The sequence below is a fragment of the Symphalangus syndactylus genome, chromosome 5 (assembly GCF_028878055.3).
Source record: "Symphalangus syndactylus isolate Jambi chromosome 5, NHGRI_mSymSyn1-v2.1_pri, whole genome shotgun sequence".
Taxonomy (NCBI): Eukaryota; Metazoa; Chordata; class Mammalia; order Primates; family Hylobatidae; genus Symphalangus; species Symphalangus syndactylus.
The window spans coordinates 39,338,387-39,353,267 of record NC_072427.2 but is presented as its reverse complement, the minus strand read 5'-3'; the positions used below and the strand labels follow the sequence as shown (position 1 = coordinate 39,353,267).

At 50.9% G+C, this 14,881-nt stretch overlaps 1 protein-coding gene across 1 annotated transcript in view; it reads left to right on the top strand.

The window, feature by feature from the left end:
- The window catches only part of SMAD6 (SMAD family member 6), a 77,739-nt gene that overhangs the window by 15,371 nt on the left and 47,487 nt on the right, over positions 1–14,881 (top strand). The window lies entirely within an intron of this gene.

Sequence of the window (14,881 nt, the reverse complement as noted above, 5' to 3'; positions counted from 1 at the left end):
ACTTTTCTGCAAGGGCCAAATGTACCTTCAATAAATGTATTTCCCCTAAAGCCCTGTCATTCTTGATGTAGTCTCCCTGCAACTCTAAGGATAATGCAGCACTGGCTGCTCATGGCTGCCTGGCCATTTCCCCAGCCCAGAGCTTTCGCCCATCCATTCCCTTCTCACCAAGGCATGGGAGCTCACAAAAGTATGGCTGTTGCAGAGATGGGGAGGCTGGAAGCAGAAGCAGGAATGTGACTTGCCACACAGGGTCCCACAATGGGCAACCTGGTCCTGGGCTCTAGTGGTCCTGGGGTCCAGGTCTTCTGGGTCCTATTCCTGAGTGCCTTCTGGTCTCTGGTGGCTCCCCTCATTAGGGTACTTCCTTCTCTAATAATTTCTTTCCCTCAAAGGCCCAATCAGATGAACACAAGTTAAAATTTCAATCCTTTCTTTTTCCTCTTCACCAACATGAGTGAAAGCCACATATAATTTTGAAGCAAGGGGCTTAAAAGTATTTCTGAATTTATGATTTTGTGTCATTGCCAGCCCTCAGATGGATTCCACTGGCGTTGGTTGTCTGGACAGATGGGTAATTTTTTGACATCCTCTTTCTCCCTGTTGTTAATGGTGGAAAGTCCGTGTGTGTGTGTGTGTGTGTGTGTCTGTCTGTCTGTCTGTCTGTCTATGCATGTGCATGTGCATACCTTACAGTTTTAAGGTGTTTGCAGATATAGTCTCATTAGATCCCAACCATTCCAGAGGAGGCCTGGTATGGCTCAGGCTGGAAGGACCAGACCCCCAAGCACTGTCAGGAGACCTCTCCCTCAATCCAGAGGCTGGGATGTCTCAGGAGACCCCAAGGCCATTAGTTTTGTTGCCTTTGGGCCTCATTGGGCCTGTGTCTGAGATTTCCGCCCGGATATCCCAGAGCAGTCTTTGGTACCGGGTGGTGAGAAGGTCCCTGCTACTTGTGACTCTGCAAAAGGACTGTGTTGGAAAATGTGTCCAATGCCTTAGAATTCTAAGGAGCCGAAGGATTTGGGGAGGAAATTGGGGATTTCCTATGCCAAGACATTGAGTGAGGTCTTGAAGGACTTTGGTCTGAGTTTTGGGTGGCCTCAGTAGGTGAATGGAGTGTTTCCCTTTGTGTCATCCTGGTCCCTTCCAGGGATGCCATGCGTGGAATGTTCCCCCCTGAGGGCCCACTGTTAGCTTTTCCAGCTTGCTCTGTGCTGTGGGGATCTGAGGTCCTGTGGGTTAAGCTGCCTGCCTGCCTATTGGGAGCCCAAAGACATGGGGCTGTGCTGGCTGTCACACTGGAGGACATATTCAGGGAGGGAAATGGCCTAGGGGGCGACAGGTCCTGGTGGATGGTGAAGGCACGAGTCATTCTGCAAGATGGAATACAAGGTTGTGTGGGAGGGCAGGATCAGAGGTGAAGTCAGAAAGGTGAGGGGCAGAGGTGGGCACAATGTGTTGGGCCAGGCCAGGGCATTTGATGTCTAAGGACAAATAATGATGATGGTGCTGATGATGACAGCAGTTGACATTTATCGACACTCACTACATGTCAGGCACTTTGCTAAGCGCCAGCATTCTTCATTTCATTGACTCCTTACCACAACCCAGTGAGACAGGTGTGATTCTCCCCATTTCATAGAGGAGGAAACTGAGGCTCATTGCTGGGCCAACTGCCCATAATGTAAGTGGCAGGCTTGGAACATGAGCCTGGACAGTGTGACTGCTCAGCTCCCACCCTGAGGGCCCTGCCCAGTGTCCTACAACAAGCATCCCTGTTCCCTTCCCTAAGCCAGACCCTGGCAGGAGCAAAGTAAAATGATCAAAAGGAGCCTGGTGGGCACCTGTCCTGATTTAAGTACTGGAGAAGGGGATGAGGGGCTAGCAAGGGTGCAGGGCGGCTCCGTGCCCTTCCAGGCCACTACTGGACAAACCTTGGGGACCACCCAGAGATCACACCACTCGCTGGCCTGGCCTTCCATCTCCCGGAGTTCTGGGGGTCTGCCGATCCTGAGAGCCCTGTCACCCTCAGTGTCCTGGGATGCACGTCATCCCCAAACAGGGTGTCTGCAGCCCCGGGATGGAGACTGCCCTAGTTTGTCTCGCACAATGACGATCCCAGCGCTGGGCCTGGTACTCTATCTGTTATATCCAGCTCCATGGTCTCTGCTTTGCTTCCCTGTCCTGTTGTTGAGGCCACTTGGGGGAAGGATGGGCCTCTTGAGGCTTAGTCCCAGGCCCAGGCAGGCAAGGAGGCATGAGTGGGCAGGGCGAGGGGCTGCAGGAAAGGAGACGCACTTGCTTCGGCTCTCTGCTGAGTAGTTGATGGAAAACCTTCATTTGATCTCTACATCAGCTCCCAATTTGGATATGTGATTCCACTAAACAGTGTAGAGGGGGCAAGTGGCTTCACCAAGGTCACTGGGGAGGGGGGTGGTGGAGGGAGGCTAGAATGCAGAGCTTTAACCAAATCTGGAGACCTTACACCTGGAGTCTTCGATGGGATTTGGGAAGAATGGAAAGCCTAGAACTTTTGGGGTACCTTCAGAACTTTGGCACTCTGGTTTCCTCGCCTAATTCAGGGCCTGGGGTGCTGTCACCTGACTGTCCAAGGCCCCTGTCAGGCTGTGCTCTTCTCTGCTGTATTTCCTTTCCTCTTCCATTTGCTTGATTTCAGTTTAGTTTGGGGAGGAAAGGAAGAGAAGCTAGTTAAATAAATTCATACTAAGGTGTGAGTGGCTGGTAGGCAAACTTTTTTTTTTCCAACTTTAAAGTAGAACATGCCATAATTCTCAGAATTGCAGGATGAAGAAATGACAGTTCCGAGAAAGGCTGGTGGCAGAGGGCAGGGTTCTCTCAGCATCTCTGACTCCAGCCTAGAAAAACAATGAACATGTCATAAGGAGCTTTAAGCCCTGGGTGAGGGAAGGAGCCCTGGCCAGGCCGGGCCGGGTGAGCTCTGAGTCACTTAGCGGGAGCCTGAAGTGGCAGGGCTACTTAAGCACCCGGGCCTGCTTGACTCCATGCTGTGGGGCTGGAGGCGGCACACTGGGCAAGCTTCTTTAGGACCAGTGGCTCCCCTCTGCTGTCTTATTCTAGTGCCTGTAAGATAACCATTCAAGTGCTTTATTAAGCACCCTGTCCCTCCATTTTCTCACTTGTAAAATGAGGATGATAATAACAACATATCCTTAATGGTGAGGGTTAAATGAGATATTTTACCCCTGCCAGGGTCTGGCGCTGGGAAGGGGATGGGGATGCTTGTTATGGAACACTGGGCAGGGCCCTCACGGTGGGAGCTGGGCAGTCACTGTCCAGCTATATGCAAGGCATGGTCTAAGCTGCCCATCACTGGGATCGGGCAGTTCTTGCTGGAACCTTGGCCCTCTGTGCCTGGTATCTCAGTCCTCACAGCATGTGGGTTTCTTCAGAGCTGTGTTAGTGAGAGCAGGCCCTTCAGTTTAGAAAGGAGGATGCCAGGGGAAGGAAGGGAGCCACAGTAGGCTACATGGAGAGTTGGGGGCTGAGCTGGATGTGGGTATCTTTCCTCCACCAACCAGACTGTAAGCTCCTTGAGGGCACAGATCATTTTGTAGATTGTTGCATTGTGTAAGTTGGCAGAGTTTGGGAACAGAGGCCCAGGGAGGTTGGGAGACTGACTCAGAGCCATACAGCAAGCAGGAGCAGTGTAGACCCACCTAGGGTTGCAACCCAAGGTAGGTCCACACTGCTTACCCACCTGCCACTTGGTAGCAACTGTGCCTGCCGTTTGCCCATTTCCGGGTTCCCTTGGGGTTGGTGCTGTCTGGTGTTACCGTCAGTGCCTACTGAAGCTGGGAGAGGAGTGTGTGTGTACGGTGTCATTTCCTGCTGTTTTCTTGATTACAGGGACCAAGTGTGTTCTCGTCCAACACCCTCATCTAACAGACTCTAAGAGTTCTGTGTTCCAGGGTGTGCGGTTCAGTCCATTCAGTGTGTTCTGAGTCCCTATAGCTGTAGTGGGCTGACGAGCATGGGCTCTGCACCAGTGGGCCCTGCGATCAAGCCCCAAGTCAGCCATCTATTGGTTGTGTGACCTTGGGAGAGTCACTCAGCTGCTTTGTCCCTCAGTTTTCTCACTGGTAAAATGGGGATGATAATAACAACATATCCCTAGTGGTGAGGGTTAAATGAGATGATGCCTGTGAGTCAGCCAAGGCCTGTCACACTGCACGTGGTGGGTGTGGCCATCACAGTGTTCCAGGCACTGTGCACAGGGCTAGGGGCACAGAGATAAAAGTTACATTATTTCTGCCCTCAAGGTATTCACAGATAGGTAAAGACACAAACAATAACAAGAGGCAGTCCAGAGAAAGAAGGGATTAGTGATCAACTCTTGGCGTGGTAGAGGAAGACAGGATTTGGAGCATTCCAGGTATAGCAGATGCAAAGACCTGGAGGTGTGAAAAGAGCTTTATGTTGAGAAGCCAAAGGAGTTTCGAGGGACTGGGAAGCAAAGCTCCAGATGTTGGTGGGAGACGAGATGGGCAGAGGCCAGGACCTGGGAAAGATTTTTTTAAAAAACTTCTATCCAAACATGCAGAGTGGACATATAAGTGCCAGCTCCATGAATTTTCACAGACTGATCACACCTGACCGATAGGCAGGGCCTGCGGAATGTTGCTATCACATGACGATGCTCAAGCCTGTCACATGAGAGTACTCATTGCCTGTGGGTCTGGGGTGCTGTATGCAGAGTGGTTTCAAAGGGAAAGCAGGAGGGCAGGGGATACGTTTTAGCTGAAAAGAACATTTCATTTAGTTTTGGAGAGCAGGAAGGGCATTTCATCTGGGTGAATGGTGCCCTGAAACAATCAGACTTGAACCTAGCCCGGTACCCTTGGGTTTAAGAGGTGGCCCTCGGGCATGACCCATGCCCACTCTGCCTATACCCAGGGGTCAGGCTCCAGCCTAGAGGCAGTGGACAGGTTGCCAGACTGATACCAATTCTGGCCAGTACCACCCTGCCATTTCCAACTCAGAAATGGGTAGGGGAGAAGGAGCATTCAGCTCCAGTTCCAAATGGATGGTATTTACTACTCACATCAAGCCCTTGCCATGTGTCTTTTTAGCTTTGACCAACCAAAGGAAAAAAAAATGCCTTCCCTTCCTAACACCTCCTGAGTATCTCACAGAAGAATCCATTCTTCCTGGGCTGGGGTAGAGGTGTGAGGGGTGGTCGGCAGGAGTGATGGGGGTGACTAGAGCAGTCCTGGGGGAACAGGCAGCTGAAGGAGGGCCCAGCCAACCCGTGTCTGCCAAGAAGCAATGCGGGATGGTGGGCAGTGTGCCAGAGTGGTTTCTAGGCTCAGCTGTGCCCTTTTCCTGCCATGTGACCTCAGGCAAATTCCTCACCTGTCTAGTCTCAGTTTGCTCAGCTGTATATTGGGTCCAATGGGTCACTGATCTCAGGGGCTCCTTGGTGCTGATGTGTTCCAGGCTGTACGTACCAGCTCCCAGGCCTTGGGGTGGGGAGTAGTCAAAGAGCTAGAGCTTCTGTCCTGGGGCATCTTAGCTTCTCCTGTCGTTGGCCAAAAGCAAAACTGTGGCATGGAACAAAGTCATGAGGAGGGAGGGGATCGGTGTCTTGGACTTCCACCCCTCTATCCCGAGGCACTAAACTTGGGGGCCGCAGTGGGGGTATACTTGCAAAGTCCAGAGAGGGCAACTGACTCAGCAGAGGTAACAGAGCTTTTAGACTCCTCATGGCCTCAGACAAAGGACTTCAGGGCTATTGTGTTTCCTGAGTGTGGGCTTTTGAATGACAAGTCAATGTATTGAACATTTATTATTCAGAACTTACTGCAGCCGGGTGTGGTGGCTTGTGCCTGTAATCCCAGGCTGAGGCAGGAGGATTGCTTGAGCCTGGGAGTTTGAGACCAGCCGGGGGCAACATAGCAAGATCCCTACCTCTTAAAAAAATTTAAAAATTAGCTGGCCATGGTGGCACACACCTGTAGTCCCAGCCACTGAGGTAGGAGGATCACTTGAGCTTAGGAGTTGGAGGCTGTAGTGAGCCGTGATTGCACCACTGCGCTCTGATCCAACCTGAGCGACAGAACAAGACCCTGTCTCTAAAAAAATAGGAAAAATAAAAATTAAAAACAAAGAAGAATTTATTATAAAAAGGGGGAGAAAAGAATCTACTACATGCACATGGCAGATGATACAAAATGGAGGAAGGCTGGACCTTCCCCTCTAGGAGCTGTTGGTCTAGAGGAGAGGCAGACAGCAAACAGACAGTGGTGACTGATCATGCTGAGTGCTGCCCTAGAGATGTGCTCAAAGCAGGGGACTCTGTTGGGGTGGGGATGGGAGTAGTCAGGGAGCATTCACCTTCACAGAGAAGGTGATTCTGAGTTGGGTTTTGTAGGATGACTAAGAGTTCACCAAGCGGACAACAGGCTATAGATAACCTTTCAAGTAGGAGGAACAGCTTGTGCAAAAGCAAGGAGGCATGCAGTTAATACCATATGTTCTAAGAGTTTGTGGCTAGAAAGTAAATAAGCGAGAGATGGAGGAATGGGGAAAGATGAATCCAGAGAGGTTGTCCTGAACACTAAAGGAATGAGCTGAAACAGCTGATCATGGTCATGGATACCAGGGAACCCTGGGATATACTTGGTCCTGAAGGACCTCATCTGGCTTCTAATACTGGGCCTAGCTCACAGCCAGGGAGTGATTGTGGAATGAATGAATGAATGAATGAATGAATTTTTGCCTGGGGTAAAGAGATCCAGAGAGAGCCCTTAAAGACAGAAAGATCATCACACATATTTAATAATCATAGCTAACACAGAGCTCTGTGCCAGGTACTCTCTAAGTGCCATAAATATATTTATTCATGGACTACTCCCAACAACTCTCTGAGGTAGCCACTTTTATTAGCCAAATTAAAGGAAGAAGTAAGAGGCTCGGAGAGGTTAAGTAACTTGCCCAAGGTCACCCAGCAAGAAAGCAATAGAGCTGGGATTGGAACCCAGGCAGTCTGGCACTTGTTGGGTTCCTCAGTGTCTGATGAGGTGCCCTTGCCGGCCCTGGAAGACTCAGGACACAAACATGGTTCTTGAGCTTCTGGGGCTTCTGTGTCCCTGGGTACCTGAGACTCAGCATGAACAGTGATCACCTCGAGCCCCCCAGTGGCTCTGCTCATTGGGTGGTTGCTGAGTGGATAAATGAATGACCAGTGAGATGGCAGGTGGGTGGGATTCTGAGGGGAGGCTGCTGGCGAGGCAGGGTGTCGGGTGCCTGTCCAGGGCTGGCTGCAGATGGCCCCTATCCCTCACTACACATTGGCGGCCTGCATCATCAGGGGAACCGGCAGGTTGTCTGAGGAGACCTGAAATTCCAGAAAATGTACTTGGTTGCGTCCAGCCTAATCACAACCATCTGCCTGCCGGGCTCTAGGGTCCCCCTCCTCCTATCCCCACTGGCATGCTTTCCCCGGGCGTCTGTAACAATCGGGAACTGCGCTCGAAAGTTTCCTTGTCAGGGTAGAGTGGCTGTTGCCAAGAGCTACTTCTTTGATGCAGAAAATATATCCTGAAGGCACTTTGTCAGATGTTTTTATATTAAACATTTTTCCTCCATGGCCCTTGGCTGCCAAGGGAAGCAGAGATGCATTGCTTTCCCAGTTGTCCTTTGTGGAAGGAATTCCTGATATTCATGGCCCATTTCCCCATGCCCCCCAGTCAGGGCCTGGCACCCCCTGCCAGAGAGGGTAGGACCTTGGGGCTGGCATCTCTGCAAAGCAGGGGCTCCTTTGGCCCCAGGGAGGGACCCTACCCTCACCATTTGGTAGCAGTTTCTAGATTTGGAAAAACAGAGGTCTCATGTCTGGAGCGGACATCAAAGCCACCATCCCAGACTGCAGGGTGAATCATTGCCAAGACTTTAATTGATCTTTAAAAGAGATGGGAGCTCACAGATAGGGGTCTGGAAGTCATTTTGATCTCTTTGAGTTGTCCAGGATAGTGCCAGTGCTGGACAGAGCAGGGAGAAGCTGGGCTGGGAGGCCTTCCATGCCAGGTGGGGAAGAAGGAGGGGAGGCCAGCTCCGTCACATGGGTGGAAATTGGGAGGGGCAGGGCACCATTTGGCTCCTCAGCAGCCATGGGAGGCAGCTAAGGTGAGGGGCTTTGCTGGGCAGATGTGGTCAGTGGGGAGCATTGGGAGAGGGGTTGGAGTGGGTACAGCTGTCTGTCTCCAGCTTCCTTGGAGAAATGAGGTGAAATGGGGCATCCAGCAGGCACCACTGCAGACAGGTGGCCATGCCAGCCCCTCAGGGCCTGTGTCCTCCGGGTGTCCCAGGACTGGTTCTCCCCCACCTGCCACCCCTTCACTCACCTTCCTCAGTCCTCCCGCCCACTGCCTTACGTATGACATTCAGGGGAAATGTCCCTGGCCCTGCCACCCAGTGGCTGTGTGGTCTGCAAACCACACGTCCACTCTGGACCTCAGGTTTGGCCCCTAAGGAGGCTACTGGGCCCGAGGGATGTGCAGGGTCACTCCCAGGCCCCTTCCCTGCACCCGCCCCCTACCCCGGGATCACTGGGGAGGAGGAGACACTGTTTCTAAAGCGAGGACTCTAGGCTGCTCCCCGAGGGTGGATGTTGGGAATGAGGCTTGGGGGACTTGGCTCTGAGGGCAGAGCCTGGTGTGTAGTAGGCGTTGAGGTTATGTTCGTGATTCACAGAGGGGTCCACTGCCCCTTCCCTCTGAGGGTTCAAAATAAAACAGGACAGATTGCACAGAGAGGCCAAGGCGTCTCCACACCACCAGACTCTCTCAGCTGGGATTGTCTGTCTCAGGCCCAAGGAGACTCTGACTGGGGTTGGGGGGCTAGGTGATCTCTGGGGCTTCCTGTGCTGTTTGACTGAGAGGGAAGCCAAGGAGGGTGGAGACAGGGCCCAGGCTCTTAAGTAGGCAGACCCTGTCTCCTGCTACCTGGCTGCCCAGCTGTCTTAGCTGCATTCTCCCTCACAGGGCGAAGGCCAGAGAGAGCTCAGAGGTTTCCTCTGAGTCTAAAGGTAGCACCACCCCTACCTGGGGCCAGGAGGCCCAGCTCCTAGTCCTGATTCTGTTCCCTGTTTCTTGGTGGCCTCAAACTACTTCCACTTGGGCTTGTTCGTGTATAAATGGGTCAGTTGGTCCAAATCATTGGTTCTCCACCCTCTTTGCACATCAATCCTGTGAAGAGTTTTGGAAAAGCTCAGACCCCATTCCAAAAATGGTTGGGGCTGGACTGGCCATTGGGATTTTTTTTTTTTTTTAATTTCCCCAGGTGACTCTAATGCGCAGTCTGGGCTAAGAACCCAAATCTAGATGGACCTGGAAGGATCGCAGAGCCCCCAGACTGTCTCCCCCTCAAGGCAGGAGTCCTTTCTGTATCAGAGCCCCTGGCCGGTGCCTGATTACTTCTGGGCATAAGCATACATGGGATAAACAGCCTGTTCTTTTGTGAGCTGTGCTGGTCTCTATAGCTGTGACTTGTGTTCTGGGGGTTAGCTGTGCAAGGAGGTTACATCTGACCATCCCTCTGAGGGTCACTGGGGGCTTACATATTAGATTCTCACCACAACCTGGTGAGGCAGGTGTTGTAACTTCCAGTTTTTAGATGAGCAAACTGAGTCTGGCAGTGGTTAAAGTAACATTCGCTGACCAACTCCTCCAAATGGATGTTGTCATCCTATCCAGGTAGATTCTCTGTGATTGTTCAGGAAAGCCGGAGCTAGCCCCACCTGAGCCCTGATATGCCCTTGCCCTGATGCCTCCCTTGGGTCTGAACAGTTTAACTAAAAAATAAAGAGCCATACAGCTCTCCCAAGTCCTGCTTCCAGACCTTGCAGTGGGGTGTGGAGTGAGGGGTAGGGATGGCCGGCAGAGGCTGAAAGCCCAGGCTTTGGGGCCAGGCAGACCTGCCGTCAACAACACTTTGCTTCCCGCATTTCCTCTCCTGAAAGGTGGGCTCGGCAACAGCTTGTAGTAGGCCATGGAGATCACAGTGACAATATGTAGCACGGTGTGCCTGGCACACGTGTAATTTTCAGTGAATGGTAATTTAGTGAATTGGTAATCAAGTGTTAGCTTGAGGGATGGGATTGTGAGAAGGAGAAAATACCCAGGAGACTGGGCAGTCTCAGCAAACTTAGAATCTAATAGAAAAGACTGGGGGAAAAGCGCTTCCTAGGGAGGCAAGGCGAATGCTGTTTCTTTTTTCTTTTTCTTTTTTCTTCTTTTTTTTTTTTTTTTTTTTTGAGACAGGGTCTCACTCACCGTGTCACCCAGGCTGGAGTGCAGTGGCATGATCTCGGCTCACTGCAACCTCTGCCTGCCAGGTTCAAGTGATTCTCCTCTCTCAGCCTCCCGAGTAGCTGGGACTACAGGTGTGCGCCACCATGCCCGGCTAATTTTTGTATTTTTAGTAGAGATGGGGTTTCACCATGTTGGCCAGGCTGGTCTCTAACTCCTGGCCTCAAGTGATCCGCCTGGCTTGGCCTCCCAAAATGCTGAGATTACAGGTGTGAGCCACTGTGCCCAGCCATAAATGCTGTTTCTCCAATAAGTAGTGTGCCAGGGCGGCTGCCAGGGAGGCTGGGGTCAGAGCTGGGTTGGAAGGTGCAAGGTTTCACCAGGCTTAAGCAGGAAAAGGGCATCCCAGCCTAGGAAACTGTTGGGCAAAGGCAGGAAGATGTGAGGACACTTGTTCTGGGAATGGGGAGTAATTCTGGCAGGGCAGTAAGGAATGAGGCCCACAGGGAGAGGGCCTTGAATGCCACTTCAGGGAGGGCTGGACTTCTATCTGTGGTAGGTCAGGGATGGGCATCCCAGAAATCCTTTTAATTGATACACGGATGACTGTGGGCTTAGCGAATAGATTTATGTGGCCCCAAAGTGTAGAGTTTTTTTGTTTGTTTAATGTAAACTTTTTACTAATGCATAATACATGCAGAAAAGTGCAGATGTCACATGTGAACAATTTTCACAAAGTGAGCATTCTTTTTTTTTTTTTGAGATAGAGTGTTGCTCTTGTTGCCCAGGCTGGAGTGCAATGGCACAATCTCCGCTCACGGTAACCTCCGCCTCCTGGATTCAAGCAATTCTCCTGTCTCAGCCTCCCCAAGTAGCTGGAATTACGGGCCTGCACCACCACGCCCAGCTAATTTTGTATTTTTAGTAGAGATGGGGTTTCTCCATGTTGGTCAGGCTGATCTTAAACTCCCAAACTCAGGTGATCCGCCCGCCTTGGCCTCTCAAAGTGCTGGGATTACTGGCGTGAGCCACACCACGCCTGGCCAAAGTGAGCTTTCTTGTGTCACTGTAGCCCAGATGAAGCAACAGACCATGACCTCAAAAGCCCCCTCTCATGTCCCCTTTCAGCCACTCCCCACTCCCCAAGTGTACCTCAGCTCTATCCTGACTTCTAACCCCATTGTCTAGTTTTCTGGTTTTTGAATCCGATGCACACAGAGGCATACCCTATTGGCTTTTTGGAATATAGCTTCTTTAACTCAACAGAATATTCACGGGATTCATCCTTTTGTTTTTTTTTTCTTTGAGGCGGAGTCTCGTTCTGTCGCCCAGGCTGGAATGTGTGGCGTGATCTCGGCTCACTGCAACCTCCGCCTCCCAGGTTCAAGCGATTTTCCTGCCTCAGCCTCCTGAGTAGCTGAGATTACAGGAGCATGCCACCACGCCCAGCTAATTTTTGTATTTTTAGTAGAGATGGGGTTTCCCTATGTTGGTCAGGCTGGTCTCGAACTCCTGACCTCGTGATCTGCCCGCCTCGGCCTCCCAAAGTGCTGGGATTACAGGTGTGAGCCACTGCACCCGGCCTCATCCATATTGTTGTTGTGTATTGCCGATTGCTCACTCCCATTGCCGGATAATATTCTGTGGGAATGGACCGTGATTCTACTAGTCTAACATATCCATTCTATTACTGATGGTTTCCAGTTATTGATAGTGCCCAGCTTTTGATTTCTACCCACGATGTTACAATCGGTACCTTATACCAGCCTTTTTGAGGACACAAGGTCATACTTCTCTTGGGTACATACCTGGGAGTGGAATTGCTGAGCTCTACATTATATGTGGGGTCAGCCTTATTAGATATTGTGCCAGACTGTTTTCCAAGACCACAGCGTTTTAGTCAGAAGCCCCTCTAGAGGGGATTTGGTTCATTCACCCTCTTACAGATGGGGCCCTGAGAGGGGCAGCGCCTGTGCTTGGTCCCCAGTTCCCAAGTGGCAGAGCTCGGCCTAGAGCAGGGTCTCCCCTCTCTGCATCCAGGACCTCTGCCCACACGGAGGTTGTGGCCATCCTGCTACTCAGACAAAACTGAGTCCTGTCCCCCTGCATCTCCCTGCATCCCCCAGCACCCCTGAGGCTGGATTTTAAGCTCCATGATGTCCTTTCCTAAGGCCCTGGGCAGTGCACTCTGGGAAAAACAAAAAGGAGAAAAGAGTGAAAGGAAACTAAACATTGGAAAAGAAGTGTGTTTCCAATAAACTGGGCCTTTCACCAGTAGCCAAAACATTACATTCCTGTACCCCGGGAGCAACCGGCTGGGTCTGCCTCTCTGGACTGTAAATCTTGCTGGGAGTTGGGTCAGGATTGTCCCCAGGACACACAGACGGGCAGTGTCCTTTGGGGCTTTGGAGCCTTGGATTTCAGGGTGACAGCGTGGTGTTTTCAGCCGGCTGGCTGGGCCCCAGGCGAGGGGGCGCTGGGCCCCTCTGACATCGTGGACTCCCAGGCCCTTCTGAGGGAGCACTGTGTGAGTTACCGTAAGGGATTTTCTTCTCTGGCCCGCCCCCTCCCTTTCTTGGGTGCTTTGATGGGTTTGAGGTGTTTATAGGCTTGATTCACGACCGAGTTACCAGGGTTTTCCACGGAAATAACTTATTAAAGGGGCCGTGCACACAGCGACATTGAAGTCTGGAGAGTGGTGTGCATCAAAGGCGGCACCGCGGCCGGGCCAGTCAGCATTTCGCTGGGCTCTCTGCTCCAGACGAGGGCCTGGGCCCGCAGAAGGGGCGGGGAGGGGGTGGGCCTGGGCTGCAGGAAAAACACTTGGGCTTAAGAAAACACTCCCCAGACAAACTCAAATTCAGGTCTATGGAAAAAAAGGTGGGGAGGGAGTTGAAGCCCGAGATCCCAGACCAGCCCTCCATCAGACCCTCCTGCCCAGATGCGGGGACACATGTGGGTGCCCCGCTGACGCATGGTGTCCGGATTCTCTGTTTTCGTGCCCGCACCTCTCCTTGGTGCAGGGCTGTTCCTTGGAAGGAAATGCCAAGGATGCGGACTGCCCACTGTCTTTTGACAGGGATGGATGGAGGGATTGGCTGGGTCATGGGGGAGAAGTTGGGGTAGAGGGATTTTCTGGTTCCTCTCTTTCTGACAGCTTCTTTCCTTTGATTTTGTTACATCTGATTTGTCCGTAAGGTTCATGAAAAGCCTTCCTTTTCCAGGAAGCCTTCAGGGATTGCACAGCCCACAGTGGCCTCTCCTAAACCTTCAGTGGCTTTCATCTCTGTACTGCTCCCTTGTAGTGCATTGAATTTGCATTGAGTTTATCTGCTGTCCCAGTCAGACTGTGAGTGACTTTTGGGCAGGACCTTGGTCTGCATTTGTGTCTTGGGGTTGTAACCAGGAAACTGGTGGCCCTGGCGCCTGGCATGGCCCATCTCATGCAGGAGGACACGGTGTGGAGTCATTACCCATGAGTCAGTGCTGGCTCTTTCATAGTAATAATGACAACAGCAGTAGGAGTAGTAATAACAGTGGCTAAAAGATGAGTACAAAATAGATGGCAGACACTGTGCTGTTTCTTGTTCCTTAAGCTTATTTAGTCCTACCAACAAGACGAGTTCTATTATAACTTATGTCCACTTGATAGATGAAAAAATTGAGGCTCAGAGGGGAGAGGTAATTTGCCCAGTGGCACCAAGCTGGTAAATAGCAGAGCTGGGGTTTGAACCCAGGCCTGCCTGCCTCCAGAGCTTGTGTCCTTGGATGAGTCACTTTATTTTCTGGGCCAGAATGGTTGTCACATTCTATCAGTGAGCTCAGAGACTGGGTGGAGAAATGAGAAGCCCTCATGAGGCCGTGTAGAGTTTGTTGTTTTTGTTTTGGTTTATTAAGATATAATCAACATACGGTAAAATTTTGTGGAAGTGTATTATTGTGTGAATTTTTATAATTATGTAACCATTATTGCAAAATCAAGATAGAGAACATTTGCATTACCCTTAAAGTTCCTTGGTGAGTCTTTGTAGTCAGCCCAACCCCAACCCTGAGCTGCTGGCATTCAGCCATCTGATTTCTGTCTCTATAGTTTTGCATTTTCCAGACCATCTTCCAAATGTAATTATATAGCAAATAGCCTTTTGTACCTTTTTAAAAACTAGTATACTGCTTTGAGATTCATCCATGTTGTTGCTTGGATGGACATTTGGGTTATTTCCAGTTTTTTTGGCTACCAACATTTGTGTTCAGGTTTTTGTGTGAAGGTGGATTTCAGTTCACTTGAGTAAACGCCTAGGAGTAGGATTGCAGGGTATATGGTTGAAAGTACATATAACTTTACAACAGGCACTGTTTTCCAAAGTGGTTGTACCATTTTGCAATCCCAACAGCAGTATATGAGAATTCTAGTTACCCCATATCCTCCCCAGCGCTTGATATGATCAGTTTGTTTTTATTTGAGTTATTCTAATAGATAAGTGGTGGTATCTCATTGTGTCTTTTTTTTTTTTTTTTTTTTTTGAGACAGAGTCTCGTGCCATCACCCAGGCTAGAGTGCAGTGGTGTGATCTTGGCTCACTGTAACCTCT